Source organism: Cyanistes caeruleus, chromosome 6 (genome assembly GCF_971803275.1).
Source record: "Cyanistes caeruleus chromosome 6, bCyaCae1.hap1.1, whole genome shotgun sequence".
Taxonomy (NCBI): Eukaryota; Metazoa; Chordata; class Aves; order Passeriformes; family Paridae; genus Cyanistes; species Cyanistes caeruleus.
Genome location: NC_141706.1, coordinates 51,760,511 through 51,776,221, shown reverse-complemented (window position 1 = coordinate 51,776,221; position 15,711 = coordinate 51,760,511). Strand labels below are relative to the sequence as shown.

The window sequence follows — 15,711 nt, the reverse complement described above, 5'->3', positions numbered from 1 at the left end:
ATAATACAAATTGTTTGCCTCACATTTCACATATGCCAAAATCTCAAGTTGCTTTACATGCAGAAAATCAGACTCCATATCCTCAGAATATGTCTGAAAATAGGAAAACAATTGTAGTCCCCAGCTGCTACGGGCATATGGGGCCAAATTTATCCCATCTGTTGAAGGTTATGGAGTTCTGCCAGGGATGACTTTGATCCTGTATGTCTAGCAAAGTGGAACCAATATGTCAATATAAGACATCTTGCTACTTCTGATGTTCTCCCAATAAAACATCATCATTCAAAGTGGCGTGAATTTCCCGAGTGCCCAAGTCACAAACACAGTCATGGGGGATATTTCAGAAGTGCTCTGATTCTTGCTGTGTTGATGTTAAAGCAGTGGACAGCAAATTGGCTTTTTCCTCAATGAGGGCTCGTGGTGTAAGTGAGTGTGTATTGGCCCCAGGCACAGAAACGAAGGGCCATTTGAAACATTTTCAGCAAAACACTGCAGAACAGAAAGCTGTTTCTGCATTCAGGTATTGCAAAGCACGTTCCACTTGAAAAGTTTTTTTCGAATCAGGAATGATAATGCCATGTAGAAATAATAGGGTTATTCACTGTATTTGCTTTGGCATACTAGGGCATCTCTAGATATCTGGCGATGGACAGAGCGACAAAGTCTGCATTTGTCTTCAGCCATTTACAAGTTTAAGAGACATTTGAATCCCTTGCTTTGAAAAGGACCAATTTCCTTGTCCCCAGCAGCTACTCTCTTGGGGGCTAGAAGGATTCAAGTAAAATGATGCTTGTCATCTGACTAGGGTTCTAGTGACAGTTTTTGCAGTTAAGTTCCTCCTGGTTTATTCTGGACAAGTTCTAAGTGTCATGTGTAGGAAAGCTATGTCTTCTGCTCAGGACTTAAATGGCGGCAACAGAATGGTCTTTCCAGCACCAGGCTCTTGTGTTAAAAGCAGTAATGAACAGAAAGTGACTCTCTTTGGTCTCATGCTTTCAGTAAGGCTGTTCTTTTGGGCCCATCATGCATATCTGAGCAAGACTGGGATAAACATATAAGCACTGGCATAAGATGCCTACAAATTGGAATCTCTAACTGAGCTGGTGTTTATTTTCAGCAATGCTCTACTGGACTCTGTGAAAGGCAGATCTTGCTAAACACTGCTCCTTAGCATAGCTGGCAAAATTTTACATAAAATTATCTTGGGAGATGTTTGTAGAGATTAAAATGTGAATGCAGACATTTATAATCAAATTGTTTTGCCCCCAATCACAGTATATAGTACCTTATAAAGAGGACTTTGAATGGCTGTGGACAGAGCTGCTTCAGTCTCTGTTCAGAAAGCACATAGGCACTGTTATCCTGGAGTGAAAAGGTATGAAAGTACAGTGGACTTGACCCACAAGCAGCAAATGGAAGATCATCTATTTTGCTCTATTTATTCCTTTGTGATCACTCTCTTCTCCCCAGGGCTTTCTCATCTGCACACTCTTCATTACTTATGGACTGCTAAGCCAAATCTCCAAAGACATCTGAGAAAACCTGACAGGTTCAGTTTCGAATCTCGATCAATGCTGCATTTCCCTCCAAACCAGAATTAGCCCCTGGAAACTGGGGTGAAGGCATATGTGCCTTTTGTTTGGCTCTATGGGAAGCCATTCCTTTGCTGCAGCAGACGAAAATCAAGGAGATCACCAGATCACTTGCCGAGATGGCACATCTTCCTCCAGAAATACATGGTTAATTTTAATAGCTCGACTATTTAATGTGCCAGGTTATAGCTAACACTGTCTATTACTTGTAATGAGCTAAACTGGGACATCTCTGTCACTTGAGGGTGCTACAGCTGAAAGGAGGGTTTCATAAGAAGCTCTTGATCTGTCAGTGGCGACCACAGTTCTCACATCTTCAGCTGAGATAAAAGCACTGTTTGCTTAACAGGATTGAATTTTCCTCAAAGAAATAATTGAAACAATAGGAGAATCACCCAAACCTGCACTGAGCATTAGCAGATGAGCTGGTTTAAAATCGATCCGTTTGGAAAGGAAATAATGTGCAGGTTGGTCAAGGTAATGATGGTATCGGATGATAAAATGGATGCAGGGGTGGAGAAAGCTTGTGAGGGATATAGTGTCACCTAAAAGCTTTACAGAAGTGCTTTTATTACCCTGAATCAGCTTGGTTTTGCACTGACACTTAGCTGTTTGCAAAGAATTATACCTGTCTCTGAGATAAATACATCTGACAGTGAACTCTTAACCCCTCTTTTTCTGGCCCCTTCTGGGCAGTGGCAGTGGTGAACGAGATACCTTCAATTTTTCCAGATACAGAGTTAGAGAAAATGGGGTGCAAAAATACGGTACATAATTTACTAGTGAGCAGAACACTTCAGGAAAATTAGAGTCATTATTGAATGTAATGAAACCTGACAAATTAGAGTTTCATAGGCCCTCCCTGAGATTAGCGTGATCCATTAAACATGCTCTCTGACTGCTAAATGGCGTTGTCCCATTTCCCCATAAGAACTTGAGAAATTCTGAGGTAACTCTGGCTAACAGCTGATTGAAAGCACCCAATCAAGAGCTCCTTAAAGTAAGAGGAGAAATTATCCTGATTAACATTATTTCCAAGAAGGTAGTCTCTAAGTAGGCTGTAAATTGTGTTAGAAGCATTTGGGTATTGCAGGGAAGGCTGAATTTGACACTGAAGTGGCCACAAAGTAATGTACAAAGTGGAGTGATCAGGGGAAGAACATTTTGTTGATTGTGGTGGGAAAATTGAATTACTCTCAGTTGCATAGCTATTCAGAATATGTACATTAAAGTGAGTGATACACAGTTTAAAAGAAGAGCAAGCAAATACAAAGAGCAGAAAAAGCCCCTTTCACAAATCCTTCTTGCCTCATTATTTATATCTTAAGATTGTTTTCACAGGGCTGGTCATGAATGCCTTATCCATTATGCTAAGACATCCCAGTGATGCAAACTAAATCAATACAATAGTATTCCTTAAAATAATTGCTTTTTCCTTGACTGATTCTACATTAAAAGCAATCTTTAAATGACAGCCATTAGCACGTGAGACCTGGTCACTGGCACTGACTGAGCTGCATGAGATAAATGGTGAAGGGTCTGTGTGACAGAGCTGGTACTGAATTTCACAGCAAAGCCTTCAGACTGGGAATCAGTGAGAGAGTGCATGAGTTGCCAGTTTGAGATAGAAGGTCTTTATCTTGTAGAAGAAGGTAGCACATGGATATTCTCTAGTGCCTGGTGCTTCCACCATAAGCTTCCTTAAGCAGAGGAGATGCTGTGGCTGTAGTTGAGCACAGTATCATTCCAGCCTATATTAGCCTCTCTGTTGGTAAAATGTCTCAAAATCTAAATCCCACATCTGAAAATGTTGTATAGCATATGTGTGCAGTTTAGTTTTGTTTGTTCCATGTTTTGGTCAAACCCATCACCCATCCCAAGTCCCAGTATGGGAGGTCCTGCGTTCTGCTAGGTGCAGTCCACAGTGTCTTTCAGAAGATTCCAGTGCAATGATGCATGCCACTGAAATGCAATAAAAATTAAAACCTGGAATAATGGCAGGCATTAATAGATATTTCTGATATTTCTGTGCCAAATATTTAAGTGAAATGCTAAATGGCAAGTTAAAAGAGCCACATGACTACAATTTAATGCTAAGAGATAGTATGATAATGTCATTTCATAACATTCTCAAAGCTGGCCAAAGCTGATCTAGAAGATTGATTTGTGGTGTTTTTCCAGGATCACTTATTAAAAATGGCTCAGCTAGTGGTGCTTTGGGTGGTGTTTCAGCCAGAGCAATAGCTACTGGTAGTGTTAAAGTGCCATCATGGCATGTAAAAAAGAATTGAAGGAAGAAGCTTTGAAAGGTTGCAAAGGAAAACAAATCACTTGAAATACAAATAAGATTCCTGTAATCTTACCTCTGCCTAGGAGTCTTTTCAGCATGGTGTGGTGCAGAGCAGAACATGATGGATGTGAACATAGTCCCAGAGAAGTTAAGTTTATTTCCCCCCTAATCTAACTGCTTATAAACATTTATAGTGCACATCCCTGTAATATCTGAGCTCTGTTTGACATTGTTGTTTAGGACTGGCAGCTCATGCCTGCTGTGAACAAGAGATCTTTAAGGAAGATCTCTGTTGGTTATGATGTAGCTTATACATAAAAATATTTACGGTAGCTTCTTACATGTATCCTCCTCTAAAAGATAAAGCACTTGAGTGCAGGCTGAACGCCTGCTACCTTCTCATCTCCCTGATGTTCATTATAAACCAAGAAGACAAGTTTTTTAAAAGCTATCCAGATGTTTTGTGCTGTAACTTTCTCTGGTAGATATATTCTTATTGATTGCAATGAAACACACAGAGTAGAAGAGAGTAGATCAATTGAAAAGTAAAGTTAAGACAGCAAGCACACTTCTTTTCCACTTACAGTAATGGAGGCAGTTAGGGCTGGATCTATCCCAGGTGTAATGCTGCTGAAGTCAATGGGGTAGTACCAGCGATGAATTTGGCTCCCAGTGTTTTGTTTTGACCTTTTCAGAAGGTTGCTCTGCAGGAGTGAAACTATTAAATACAGCCAGCGATACCTTAAATTGAAATATAGAAAAGGCAAAGCTAGTGTGCATAGCACCTTTTTCATTAAGGAAGAGGCCTGACTTTTTATAGGGTAAGGGCAGAAGAATTGATTCCAGATAAGTGCTAAAGTTAGTCTCAGGTTGCCCTGGTGAATAACAATCCCAAGTTGGCCTGAGACGTGAATATCTGCATTTGCGCATGGCTGTCTGGAAGGGGCTGCATTGCCTTTTTGTACACCTCTGCATCAGAATGGGTTTGAGTTGGATATCAGAGCCTGTAGAGATGCTATCCATCTACTCACCAATGATACAAAACCCAGCTGAACATATTTCTTCATTCAAGTTCAAGGGTCCTGAAATTGCCTGGCAGTACTCAGTATGATGATCTTAGCTGGTACGCTTGGATTTCAGTAGACACCGCAGGTTCTTCACACACTGCAATCGTCTCAGGAGGGCAGGGACTAGCGCTGTGACTTCAGAGTATTTACAGTTTCAAACCATTGTTTTACATCTTTGGGTGCACTAATCCAGGCTGAGAGAGTGCAGCATATTCTATGTCAGCTGACAGGCAGCAGTGCATCTGAGAATGGGCCCTCCTACTGCATTTCCCTCCACTGAAATTTCCAGTGGTCTCTGAGAGCAGCAACAGTGAGGACTATCCACAGGGACAGAGGCTTTGCTAACAAGGATGGAGATGGAAAAGCTTTGGATCCTCCTCAGACAGTTGGATTAGCAAGGATGGCAGAAGTCCACAGAACACTTTCAGAGGTGTGCTGCAGGAGATCCCTTTGCCTGGAGTGGGATCAGGGCAGCTGGAGCAAACTCTGGTGCTGCTGCTGTGGAAGGGAGAGCTGTGGGAGGGGGTGCTCAGAGATGTGTCACGCTGTCACACTGCCTTGGCCCAGAGGTGATGCTCAACAGGTGCTCCTGGGGTGGCTGGCTGTGTGCCCCTCTTCTCATAGCTCCTTCTCTTTCTCTTTTCTCATATCCAGACCTCCCCTGCCCTTTCCTTTTATGGCCCCTTCCCTCCACCTGTCCCTCCCATCAAAGCTCCTCCCCAGCCAGGTTTAAGGCACTATGGCACTAAACTGACATGTGTAGTGTGTCAGTCTGCTGATGTCTGCAGCCCTAACATGGGCTGTGGGCTTTTAGGGGGCAGGGTCTGATCCCACATTGCCTGGCTCAAATGGACCAAGGCCTCCCCTTCCCCTTAGCTACTTGTACAGTAAATGCACTGATTTGCAACAAGTTCTGATTTTGCTGTTGGGACAGGGAGGAGGAGTAAGTAGGCCTAAAGATTCCTTGAGCCACTTGGACCTACCCATCCTGCACATGCATGTGAGGTGAGAGGATTTCAACACAGACAACTCTGGATAAGACCATTCATGTTGATGGCAAGTTTTTAGTCAAATACAATCTCAGTATCCTCATTTGCCCTATTTCTTGCACCTTGTAATTGCTCTCTTAGGTGAAGTTTGAGTCCCTGTCCCAGCAGAGGTTTCCAAGCAGGAGACCATGAAGTAGTCTCCAGCAAGAGCTTTCTTACTTTTGTAGAGTATACAGCACTATGTTTACTAGTTTCTTCTAAAGTGTTATCATAAATAATTCAAGCTAAACTGTGCTTGTTAAATAAATGAGGAATGTGCATGTTAAGATGCATTATCTATGTTTTAATTGCACTCATTTGTTGATGCTGTCCTTGGGTAAGGAGGCAGGAGCTTTCTGCATGAATGAAGGGCATGGGAACTGCAGGATCTGGGCTGAAGGACTGGACCCTCATTTGTTTGTCCAGGAATTTTAAAAATTAGCATAGTGGTAAACATCATCCAGTGTATGAGATGCTGTTCCTGGAGACTGGTGCCATCCTTCTGCTATGGGCTTTAAAAGTGTGGAGAAACTACTTCCTGGGGTGAAATCTTTACAGAGGTGGTTTCTTTCATCCAGGCTGCTGTTCAGAATGTGCAGGACTTAGCAGTGGGCACTGTCCATGCCTGACCCCCACGGCCTGCCTAGGGCTGGGCTGCCCCCAGGGCTCCCCAAGGTGTTCCCTGTGCTGCTTCCTGCACCGGGGGCTCTGGTTGTTTTATTTCCTCCTATGATCCTGTGAGGGGCTGTTAGTCCTGCTGTGCCTGCGGGACACGCGCACGCCGGTGCTGTGCGTGGCGCCCCAATCTGAGCCCTGCAGGGCTCACTCAGCTGGGGGCTTGTAGCATCCCTCCCTTCCAGAAAGCCATCCAACTTCATCTTAGAACTGCTTTTGAAACTAATTGCTGCACAGAGTCTCATTGCTGTCCTGATTAGTGATTTGAAACTTCTGGACTTAGTAACTCCATCTTCATTAGGAAGATCTGTTTTTATAATTGTCTCTAAAGAGGGCCTGGGGGATTATTAGGAGATGGCATTCATTATCAGTAAAAATACCATGAAGAAATTTCATAGACAAATGTTGATGTTCTGGATGGTGTAGATTTTCTTCCGCAAGGAAACAATTTTATCTAAAAAGCATAATTATCTTAATAGTTATCTTGAAAACTAAAGTGGATTTTGAAGCTTGGTCAGGGTTTTCTAGGTTGTTGACACCTGCAGTGCTGAGCAGGAAAGGTGAAGCTGGTTATTTGGGGGAAAAGCCTGAACACAAACCAACAGAAAAAAGAGTGTGGAGGAAGAGTAGTAGCAGTGTCATTGGTAATGAAGGGCTTTGGTAGAATCTGACACTTAGAAAGCCGGCTAAGTTGGAGAGGAATGAACTCAGGCTGCAGACACCAACTTTGGAGCTTGGGGGGTTAAATGCTAATAGAATATGGCAGGTGAAGAACAATTTATTTTTGTTTTATTTATTTATTTTGTTTATTTAACTCTAGGAGGTTACAGGAAGGGCTAGTAGCTACAAGATCTGCTGGACAGTGTGATGCATCAGTAACCATCAAGAGGGTTTGCTGGTGGGAGGGGAAGGTGCAGTAAGGCTGCCCTGCATTAGGAAGAGATGGACAGAGCAAGGTGATGAGCAAAAGGAGTTGGTTGCTTGCTGAATTTCTGGAGATTTTTTGACTATAGAAAGCGAAGTGAATATCAAAAGCATTTGGTGCAAATCAGAAGTAAGTACAATATACTGATAAAAGGCAGCTGTCAGATCAGTCAGATGTCTCTATCTATGGTCACTGAAGGAATGTAGGTATCCTTAAGATACTTTCCCACAGCATCTATGCTGTGTTTTATTAAAATACTTTTGTCTTTAGAGAGTAATAATAGAGCAAGAGGGAATGAATCGATCTGCTCTTTTTTTCTGTACCTCAGCTTTGCCTTCCTGATGTTTATTTTGGTTATTGTGACTTCTGAGACATTTTTAGCTAGTATTTCTTTCTTAAGCAGAGTGCCTGTGAATGTTGCAGAATGTCATGTCCGAGGCCACAGAAAATATTATTTTACTGAAGAGGAATGGGAAAGTGAATTTTCTCAGAGGAGATAAGTTTTTGAATGATTGTTTGTATCTGCATCTAGAAGAAAGGAAATTATTATTTCTTATGGCAGCTGAGAGATGGTCATGAGGAAAAGGAAGCCATTATTAATTAATCATCAATTATTATTTTAATATTTATGTAGCACTGTGTGACTGGTGCCCCACAGGGATGGCAGATCATCTCTCTGCCTGAGGAGCCTACATTCTAAATTTAGCCGTGGTGATGGCTGCTCATGGCAGATGATGTGTTTTCATCATTCCCTGCTCTGCCTCAGCTTTTCAGTTGAATCCCATTTTAATTCCCCATCCCCAATAGAGGGAAGCCTGCACTAAGCAGGAATGGCAAGATCAGAGTCTGAAAGAGTACAATCAATGCAGTAAACAGAGAGGCAGGATTAGAGGTCTGATCTCAGAGTTACATCTTGCAATCCTTACCCAGAATTGCAATAATGTAAACAAAATCTTTCCAAGAATAAAGAGTGCAGGATTTAGTGCCAATTTGGAAAGACCTACCCTTTCTGGGCCCTCAGTCTGATGTCCAAGTAAAGTTTTGGGGTTTTTTTCAAAGTCCTTACATTTACATGCTTAATGGTGAGACCTGGCCTCCATGGAACTGGTGGCAGCCATACTGGGATGTTTCTCTTACTGGTGTTTTCCCTGACCTTACCTTGTGCTGATGTCTCATTCCTGTTTCTGTGCTTTGAAGGTGTTCCTGGATGCACTTGGCTGGTAGCAGTCAGTAGGGTAATAAACTCTGATAGATGTATTCTGATAAAACCCATATATTCAGATTGTAAGAATTAGATACATCACAAGGGTTGTATCGTGTAAGGTGGCAGTTCTACAAAGTGTCAAACTGGGCTCTGTGATTCAAAGAATACGTTTATGTGGCAGCCTCATGAAGTGGAGTAGATTTGAAAAAGCAACTGAAAATATGCAGTACTGAGAGAAACCAGCATTTATGTAAAGTACCTATCGTTGTCAAAGTGTGGTGTAGTGGCTAGAACAGAAAATGGGAGTCAAACAGTCTAGGGTTTATTTTTGGCTCAGGCATATCTGTACTGAAGTCAAATTAATTGGAGCTAAATACAGAAGTCTCTCCTTATACAGGATTTTTGATCCACTTTCAGAACTCTGTTAGAGATATGTGCTGTTTTATTTTTCTAGAGGATGATCTAAAAGCATGGAAGGAAATTGCTACATTTTGTATTAATGTATGCAAGTTTTTTCCATAAGCATGTGAGTTAGCATGAGATGTATGACTTCTGTGCTGGGAGGGATAAATGTGTGGAAATCTATAGCTATTGCCAGGTGCCAGTCTTAATCAGAAATCTGTTGGCTTCACTGAAATTTTGCATAGATATTTTCCCCTGTCAGGTGACCTACTTAAGTAGAAGAATACTGTATAACAGTGTTACAGACATTTCTGGGCAGAGAGTCCCTGTTCGGCAGAGTAGAAGCGCAGGACAAAAAGACGTATTTTCATTTATTGGTACATTTCATTAATTTAAATAAAAAAAAATTGAATAAAGGAAGTTTAAATATTTTGAATGTGACTTTTGCTTGTTAAAAAGATTCTTTAAAAAACCAAACCAAAATAATCTGATGTCTCCAGGGGAATGCCTGCATAGTGAGGTATCCCAAAAAGGTATCCCAGTGAACTCCAGGGGAGTTCTTTTGAAGAAGTTCAGCCTCCTGGACAGTGAGTTTATCTCTGAGACATTGTTTACAGGAAGTGTCATGGTTTGGCTGTCCCTCTAGGGTACTGTGCAGGGGGTAGCAGGTATATCCTTAGAGATTACCACAGGAGAGGTTGTTGTAGTTCCCTTTTGTTTCAACTTGCTTCCGAATTGAGACAGTTGCTCAAATGTACTCCTAAGAGTGAGACAAGAGACGGTGTAAGCGTATGGGCAGTGGGTTCTGCAGAGACATGATGTGACAGTGGTTTCATCTTTCTGGGCTGGCTCGGGCCTCTGCTGCACTGAGTGTTCTCTCTGCACAGAGCTGGGCATGTTCCCTTTGGGGATCACTACCTCATAGAAGTAGGACCTAGTCACCTAACCCAGTACTTGCAATGCACAGTCCTGAAATAATTCACAGAAAAAAAGCGTTGTATAACAGGGTGTGTTACTATCTTGATTACCTGATGAGAAAAAAAAAGCAGAGCTAACAGAGGAGAGGGAGACAGCAGTTTGGTTGCCTGTGTTGCCATCTCCTGCTGCCAGCAGAGCAGGATGGGCACAGGACTAAGAGCAGCCACAGGTGGTTTGGCCATTCTGGTTTGTGTAATGGCCAAGGCCTGGGTACACCCAGGACCATGTTCATTTCTGTGCAGGACAGTGCCCCTAGACAAGCATCTTGTGACATGAGCATTCTGCTGTAACTGCCCTCCCTTCTCACAAGCGCTGTCAGAGGGGAGAGAAGCAAACGTTCAGGCAGGGCTGTAAGATGGCACTTTTGAAAGTACCTGAAGGCTGAAGCAATACTAACTTCACTGAAAGTCATTTAAAAGTCAATGAGACTTGGGCTTTTAAATCTTTCTAGTGCTTTTCTTACAAGTTAGCATCAGTACTTGAAAATCTAATCTATTAGCTGTGCCTCCATTGCACCATCCATCTGAGGATCTCTAATCAAAGCTATAAATATCTATAAATCTGTAATACCTTATGAATTCTCTATATTGACTTGAATTTTGGGATGTTTACTGTATGAATGTATTGATTTAGGTTAACAGGAAAAATAACCCAGTCAGTAATAAAAGCTGATGGTAAATCAGCCCAGTTCAGGTGGGTGACAGGCAAGAATGGAGAGATTCAGCAGGCAAAGGCCAGCAAGTCAGTCTGAGCGGCTTGTGGGGCCAGTCCATCTCCTCGCTGGGACAAGGGGGAGTCCAAGGGAGAACTGCTGAGGGGAGAGCAGTGTGTCCTGAATCAGCTGTAATCATGTTACCATCAGGTGACACAAGGTACACCCGTCTGCTCTTCTTTAACTTGCTGTTAAGCAACACCTCGGATTTAAAGGCACTGACAGAAGTCCAGTAGAGTCCTTGCAGATGGTTAGGTAAATAGGGCTCACTCTCAAGGTCCTGCTTCTCATACCAGGGCTGCCTGTCCCGGTAGGAGCAGCTGTAGGATTGTGCCCTGGGAAAAAGAGTGATGCCTCACACCCCAGGGAGGTGCAGTCAGAACAGCAGAGGTGTTGCTCACCGCAGCACACTTATGGGGGAAAAGGAGCATGGGTTATCCAGTGCAACAAGCTGGTATGGACCTGTACCGTGTTGCCTGAAGCCATTCTGTAGACTGCAGGGAAAAATATTAGTGATCTGCAGGAAAAGCCAGACTCCCTGACATGGATGTAACATTAGGCTTAGCTGCAAGACCAGAAGCAGTAGAATTTGTAACCTGAGTATCTTCTTTTCTGGTTGAGCTCCTTGGGATATTAACTCGGGTTGTTCTAACTCAATTCTTTAATCCTTGTGGTTTATAAAGCAAAAGAGCTTTCTTTCTCTGTTAATTTCTAGTATATTACTTTCTTGTTTTAAATAAAGCTCCTGCTCTATTTTTGAGTAACATAATGAGTGAAAAATGACTTTATTCATCCTGGTGGCAGGACAGCAATTTGTTACACTGCCAGCTAGAGGACCTGGATCAGAAACAAATTTGGGTTCCCAGGCTCTATGCCAGAAGAGCTGAGACATATTTTTGAGGTGATGTACTTGGACTCTAGGGGGAGATTGTTGACTGAACTGAGCTGCTTTCACAAACATCCTGCCAGCTGAGCCTTGACACACTGCTGGTCTTTGCCTCAAATGGGCAAGTCCCCTGCCCCACACTGTGCACTGCGGCTAGGAACTGCTCCCAGGAGCTGGAAGTGCAGGTGAAGAATGCAGGATGCTTGCAGCAGAAATTAACTTCATGCTTTCACACTTACTTATCACTTATTATTCCACTGATCCAAGCTCAAGAATCATGTACAATGATGACTGAGGGTTGTTGGAGGGGGGGGTTGTTGCCCTTTTCACGTGGGGCCAGAGCTGAAACTTGAGCAGAAGATGACGCAAGGCCATTGCTTCCCACATGACCACCCCAGACTTGACCTAGTTCCACTTCACCCTTTGAAAGCACTCCCTCTCTGTTACTTCCCTGTAGCCCTTCCTACCATGCTCCATGGTGCTTCCTCATCCCCCAGACCATTTCCACCTTGGCCATGCTCCTGATGTCTTAGGCAGATGCAAGGTGGAAGCTGGAGGCACGGACTTCTAGTGGAGCAACCCTGAGAAGTTTGGTAGCTCTGAAGCTGCAGCTTTTTTAAAGGACTGAACCTGCTTAGGGCCTGATCTGTTTCAGTTATTGTTTGTGTGAGGCAGCATCTTCCAGCTGCTGTTCTCTTCATGGATAAAGATATTGTCAGCTGGAATGATCTGCTTCCACATTTTGTATAGACATATTAAGTGCTTGGAAAACCTCCAGGTACTTCAAGTGAGTCTGTAATGGGAAAACCTACAGGCTGAGACTACAAGGGTGAACATATTGTTAAGACTATTTTATAAAAAAAATAACTCCTTTTTCTTTTATCTGGGTAGGCACAATACTGATAATTATGACTGTATGATTAGATGGTCATTGATAGGTATGTTTATGTATTATTTTCTGATGTTTATGTATACCTGTAGTTGTTTCAGAGGGTGAAATACAGATTATTAGTAGCACTGTTGGAGCAGTAGGAAGGTACTATAAAATCAAGAGAAGTCTGCATAGACCTGAGTCATGTGTCCTAGATATACAATAATTACCATAATACACAAGAAATGGGGTTTTCAAGCAAAGCTTTGAGGTGACATGTTTAAAGCAAAGGAAGAATTTTTTTCACACAGTCAATAGTTAAAGCATGGAACTTCTTGCTACAGGCTGCTGTTGGTGCTGAAGCTTACAGGAACCTTTTTGAAAGTTGATAGGAAAAAAATATCTTTGGGTTTACAGCATACCATGACATCTGACTGCATTAAGCAGTAGGTCTCTGGAAGTACAGAAGAATGCTTCAGAGTATCACTGTGCATTTGCCCTGTTCTTCCTTAGGACATGGCTGGAACAAGGATGTGGCCAACAGGAGCTTTGCTCTGACTGGCTTCTTCAACTCTTACAGTAAGCATTAAATGGAGTTATGTGACAGGGAGGTAAGGAAGAAATAAAGATAGAGGGTTGGATGCTGATTAGCACTGGCATAAATCCAAGGATGCAATCAAATAGTGCACAAAGCCACAGAGCACTGGGGTACCTGAGGACAACTTCAGCCCAGCTCCCTAAGGACTCTGCAGGCACCAGCATCATACTTCCTGCTCAGTAAGGCAAGCACAGGCATAAATTTCCACCTGGCCAATTTCAAGATCTTATTCCATCTGTCCAACCTATGAAAGAAGAAACGGCTCAAGGGGAACCCATTAACTTCAGTAAGGACCTCTTTTGGGTACTGATGGCTAAAATCCTAGTCTTGAACAGAGTTGAGCACACACTTGCCGTGGTGTGTGCATTCACACACACAAATACATCTATCGCCAAGGGCCCAGCTGCAGACTCACACTTAACATGTCAGTGCAGCATGTTTCTGGCACCCTAAATCTGATGTGTATGTATAGGAATTCTGAGTCAGCCCTGGCTGTGTACAAGAAGTATGCAAAACCAGAGCTGTAGCAGAAGAAGAGGTAGGAAGTTACTGATGGCAGTGCTCGTTTCAGGTTTCAGCCCATTTGTTTTGCCTTCTCCATTTTTGTAGAGGTTGTGACAGTGGACAGAAATACATAAAAGTAAGGGCAATGTGTGTATTCTCTGGCCTCATCTGGTCAACACATACAGATTTTCTCATTCAGCAAAGTGACTACCCTGTAATCACTGGGGCTTATAAATCTTGGTCTTCTTTTTATGGGTTGGGACCTTTGTGTGGTAACGGATGAGCAGAGGGGCAATTTTTTTCATAAAGAGTTGAGTATTATGCAATTTAAAGGGGCCACAGTTTTTCCTGTTTGTTGAATGTATGAGTTTTTTACTTTGTGAACACCTGAATTTTCTACTTGCAGATAAGAAATACCTACAGTTTGTTGTAATGATACGACCAAAGCAGAGAGTAGCCCAGCGTTCCCCACAGACTGGCATATGCTGGGATCTTAAGAGCTATGAGGTTATGTTGTTTGGAGAGCCAAAAGGAAGGAAGAGCAGCAGGACCAGTTTTCCAGTAGAGATAACAGCCACAGAATGGCTTAGAGTTGAGCTGCATTTGCCCTGGTACCCAGCATAATTCCGCTGCCCTCGCCTCAGCAGCATCAGCTGGCCCCAAAGTGGTGTCAGCGTTACCCAGTGCTGGCTGTGTGCCCTACCCATGGCACGCCAGTCTCGCAGGAGTTTGCAGGGACTGGGATCTGAGGAACCCTCACAGGTCACCTCTTAGGTCAAAGCCGTCCAGGGCACTCTCAGCAAGAGTAGTGGCATTGACCAGTCAATAGATTCACCGGCACTTGTAGCCAAGTTTTGACTTTGTTGCACACAGTTAAAAGCTGTCCCACCGGTTTGTTTGCTGATCCTCCCCCAGATCTGGCATTCCTGTGATTATGTAGCCAGCTGTAGTTTGTTATTATTTAGACCGAACCATGCCTTGGGCAAAACTGACATCACTGCTGGGCCTCATTAGGGAAATGAGGAGCAGGGTGTGGGGAGCTGGCTGCAGGAAATGCCACTGTTTCCCACCGCTGAACTGGGAGGTGAACACCCCTTGCCAGGCAGGTTAGTGGGGTCTGTGGTTTCAATGTAGTCCTTTGCCACCACCCTGTAGTTACAGGAGGGGTAGGAGGCTCACTAGGTGGAATGCCTTGGTTTCAGCTGGGATAGAGTTAATTTCTTCCTAGCAGCCGGCAGAGGTCTGTGTTTTGGATTTAATATGAAAATGATATTGATAAGACACTGATGTTTTAGTTTTAGTTTGCAGTGCTTACCCTCAGTCAAGGATATTTCAGTTTCTTGTGTTCTGACAGTGAGCAGGTCCAGAAATAAACTGGAAGGGAGCACAGCCAGGGTAGGTGACCCAAACTGGCCAAAGGGATATTCCATGCCATCAAACATCATCCTCAGTGCGGGGGGAGATAGGTGCCAGGGGCTGATCACTGCAGGGGTACGGGCTGCACATCAGTCAGCAGGTGGTGAGCAATTGTATTGTACATCACTTGTTCATCTATTATTATTACTATTATTATTATTATTACCTTTATTTCAGTCATTAAATTGTTCTTAACTCTTGAGCGTTATCTTTTTCTAGTTTACCTTCCCATTCCAACTGGGACTGGGGAGCAGTGAGTAAGTGGCTGTGTGGGACTTAGCTGCTGACTGGGGTTAAAACACAACAGCTTTTGAAAAGTCAACATGCATGCTATATGATTTAGGCTGTTCCATTGCTGTCTTGTGTTTGCTTTTTTCTAACCACCATTTTAAAGAGCAGTTACTAACAGGGCAACATGGTTTCTATGCATCTCTGGTAATTCCAGAATCATGGATTTAAATAAATGAAGACTAATCACATAGTTGTTGGTAGGTGATAAAGTCCCTGACTTCAAATAGTGCAGAATTTCTTTGTCTGCTTAGTTACATTGACTGTTTGGAAGA

At 43.0% G+C, this 15,711-nt stretch overlaps 1 protein-coding gene across 14 annotated transcripts in view; it reads left to right on the top strand.

The window, feature by feature from the left end:
• The window catches only part of FOXN3 (forkhead box N3), a 205,246-nt gene that overhangs the window by 47,681 nt on the left and 141,854 nt on the right, over positions 1-15,711 (top strand). For 2 of the 14 annotated variants that reach the window (XM_086894343.1, XM_023927721.2), the window contains exon 1: positions 14,713-14,838. The exons of the other annotated variants lie outside the window; for them this stretch is intronic. The gene's annotated coding sequence lies outside the window, so the exon portion shown is untranslated. Of the gene's footprint in view, positions 1-14,712; positions 14,839-15,711 lie in introns of those variants that run through there. 14 annotated transcript variants of the gene reach the window in all.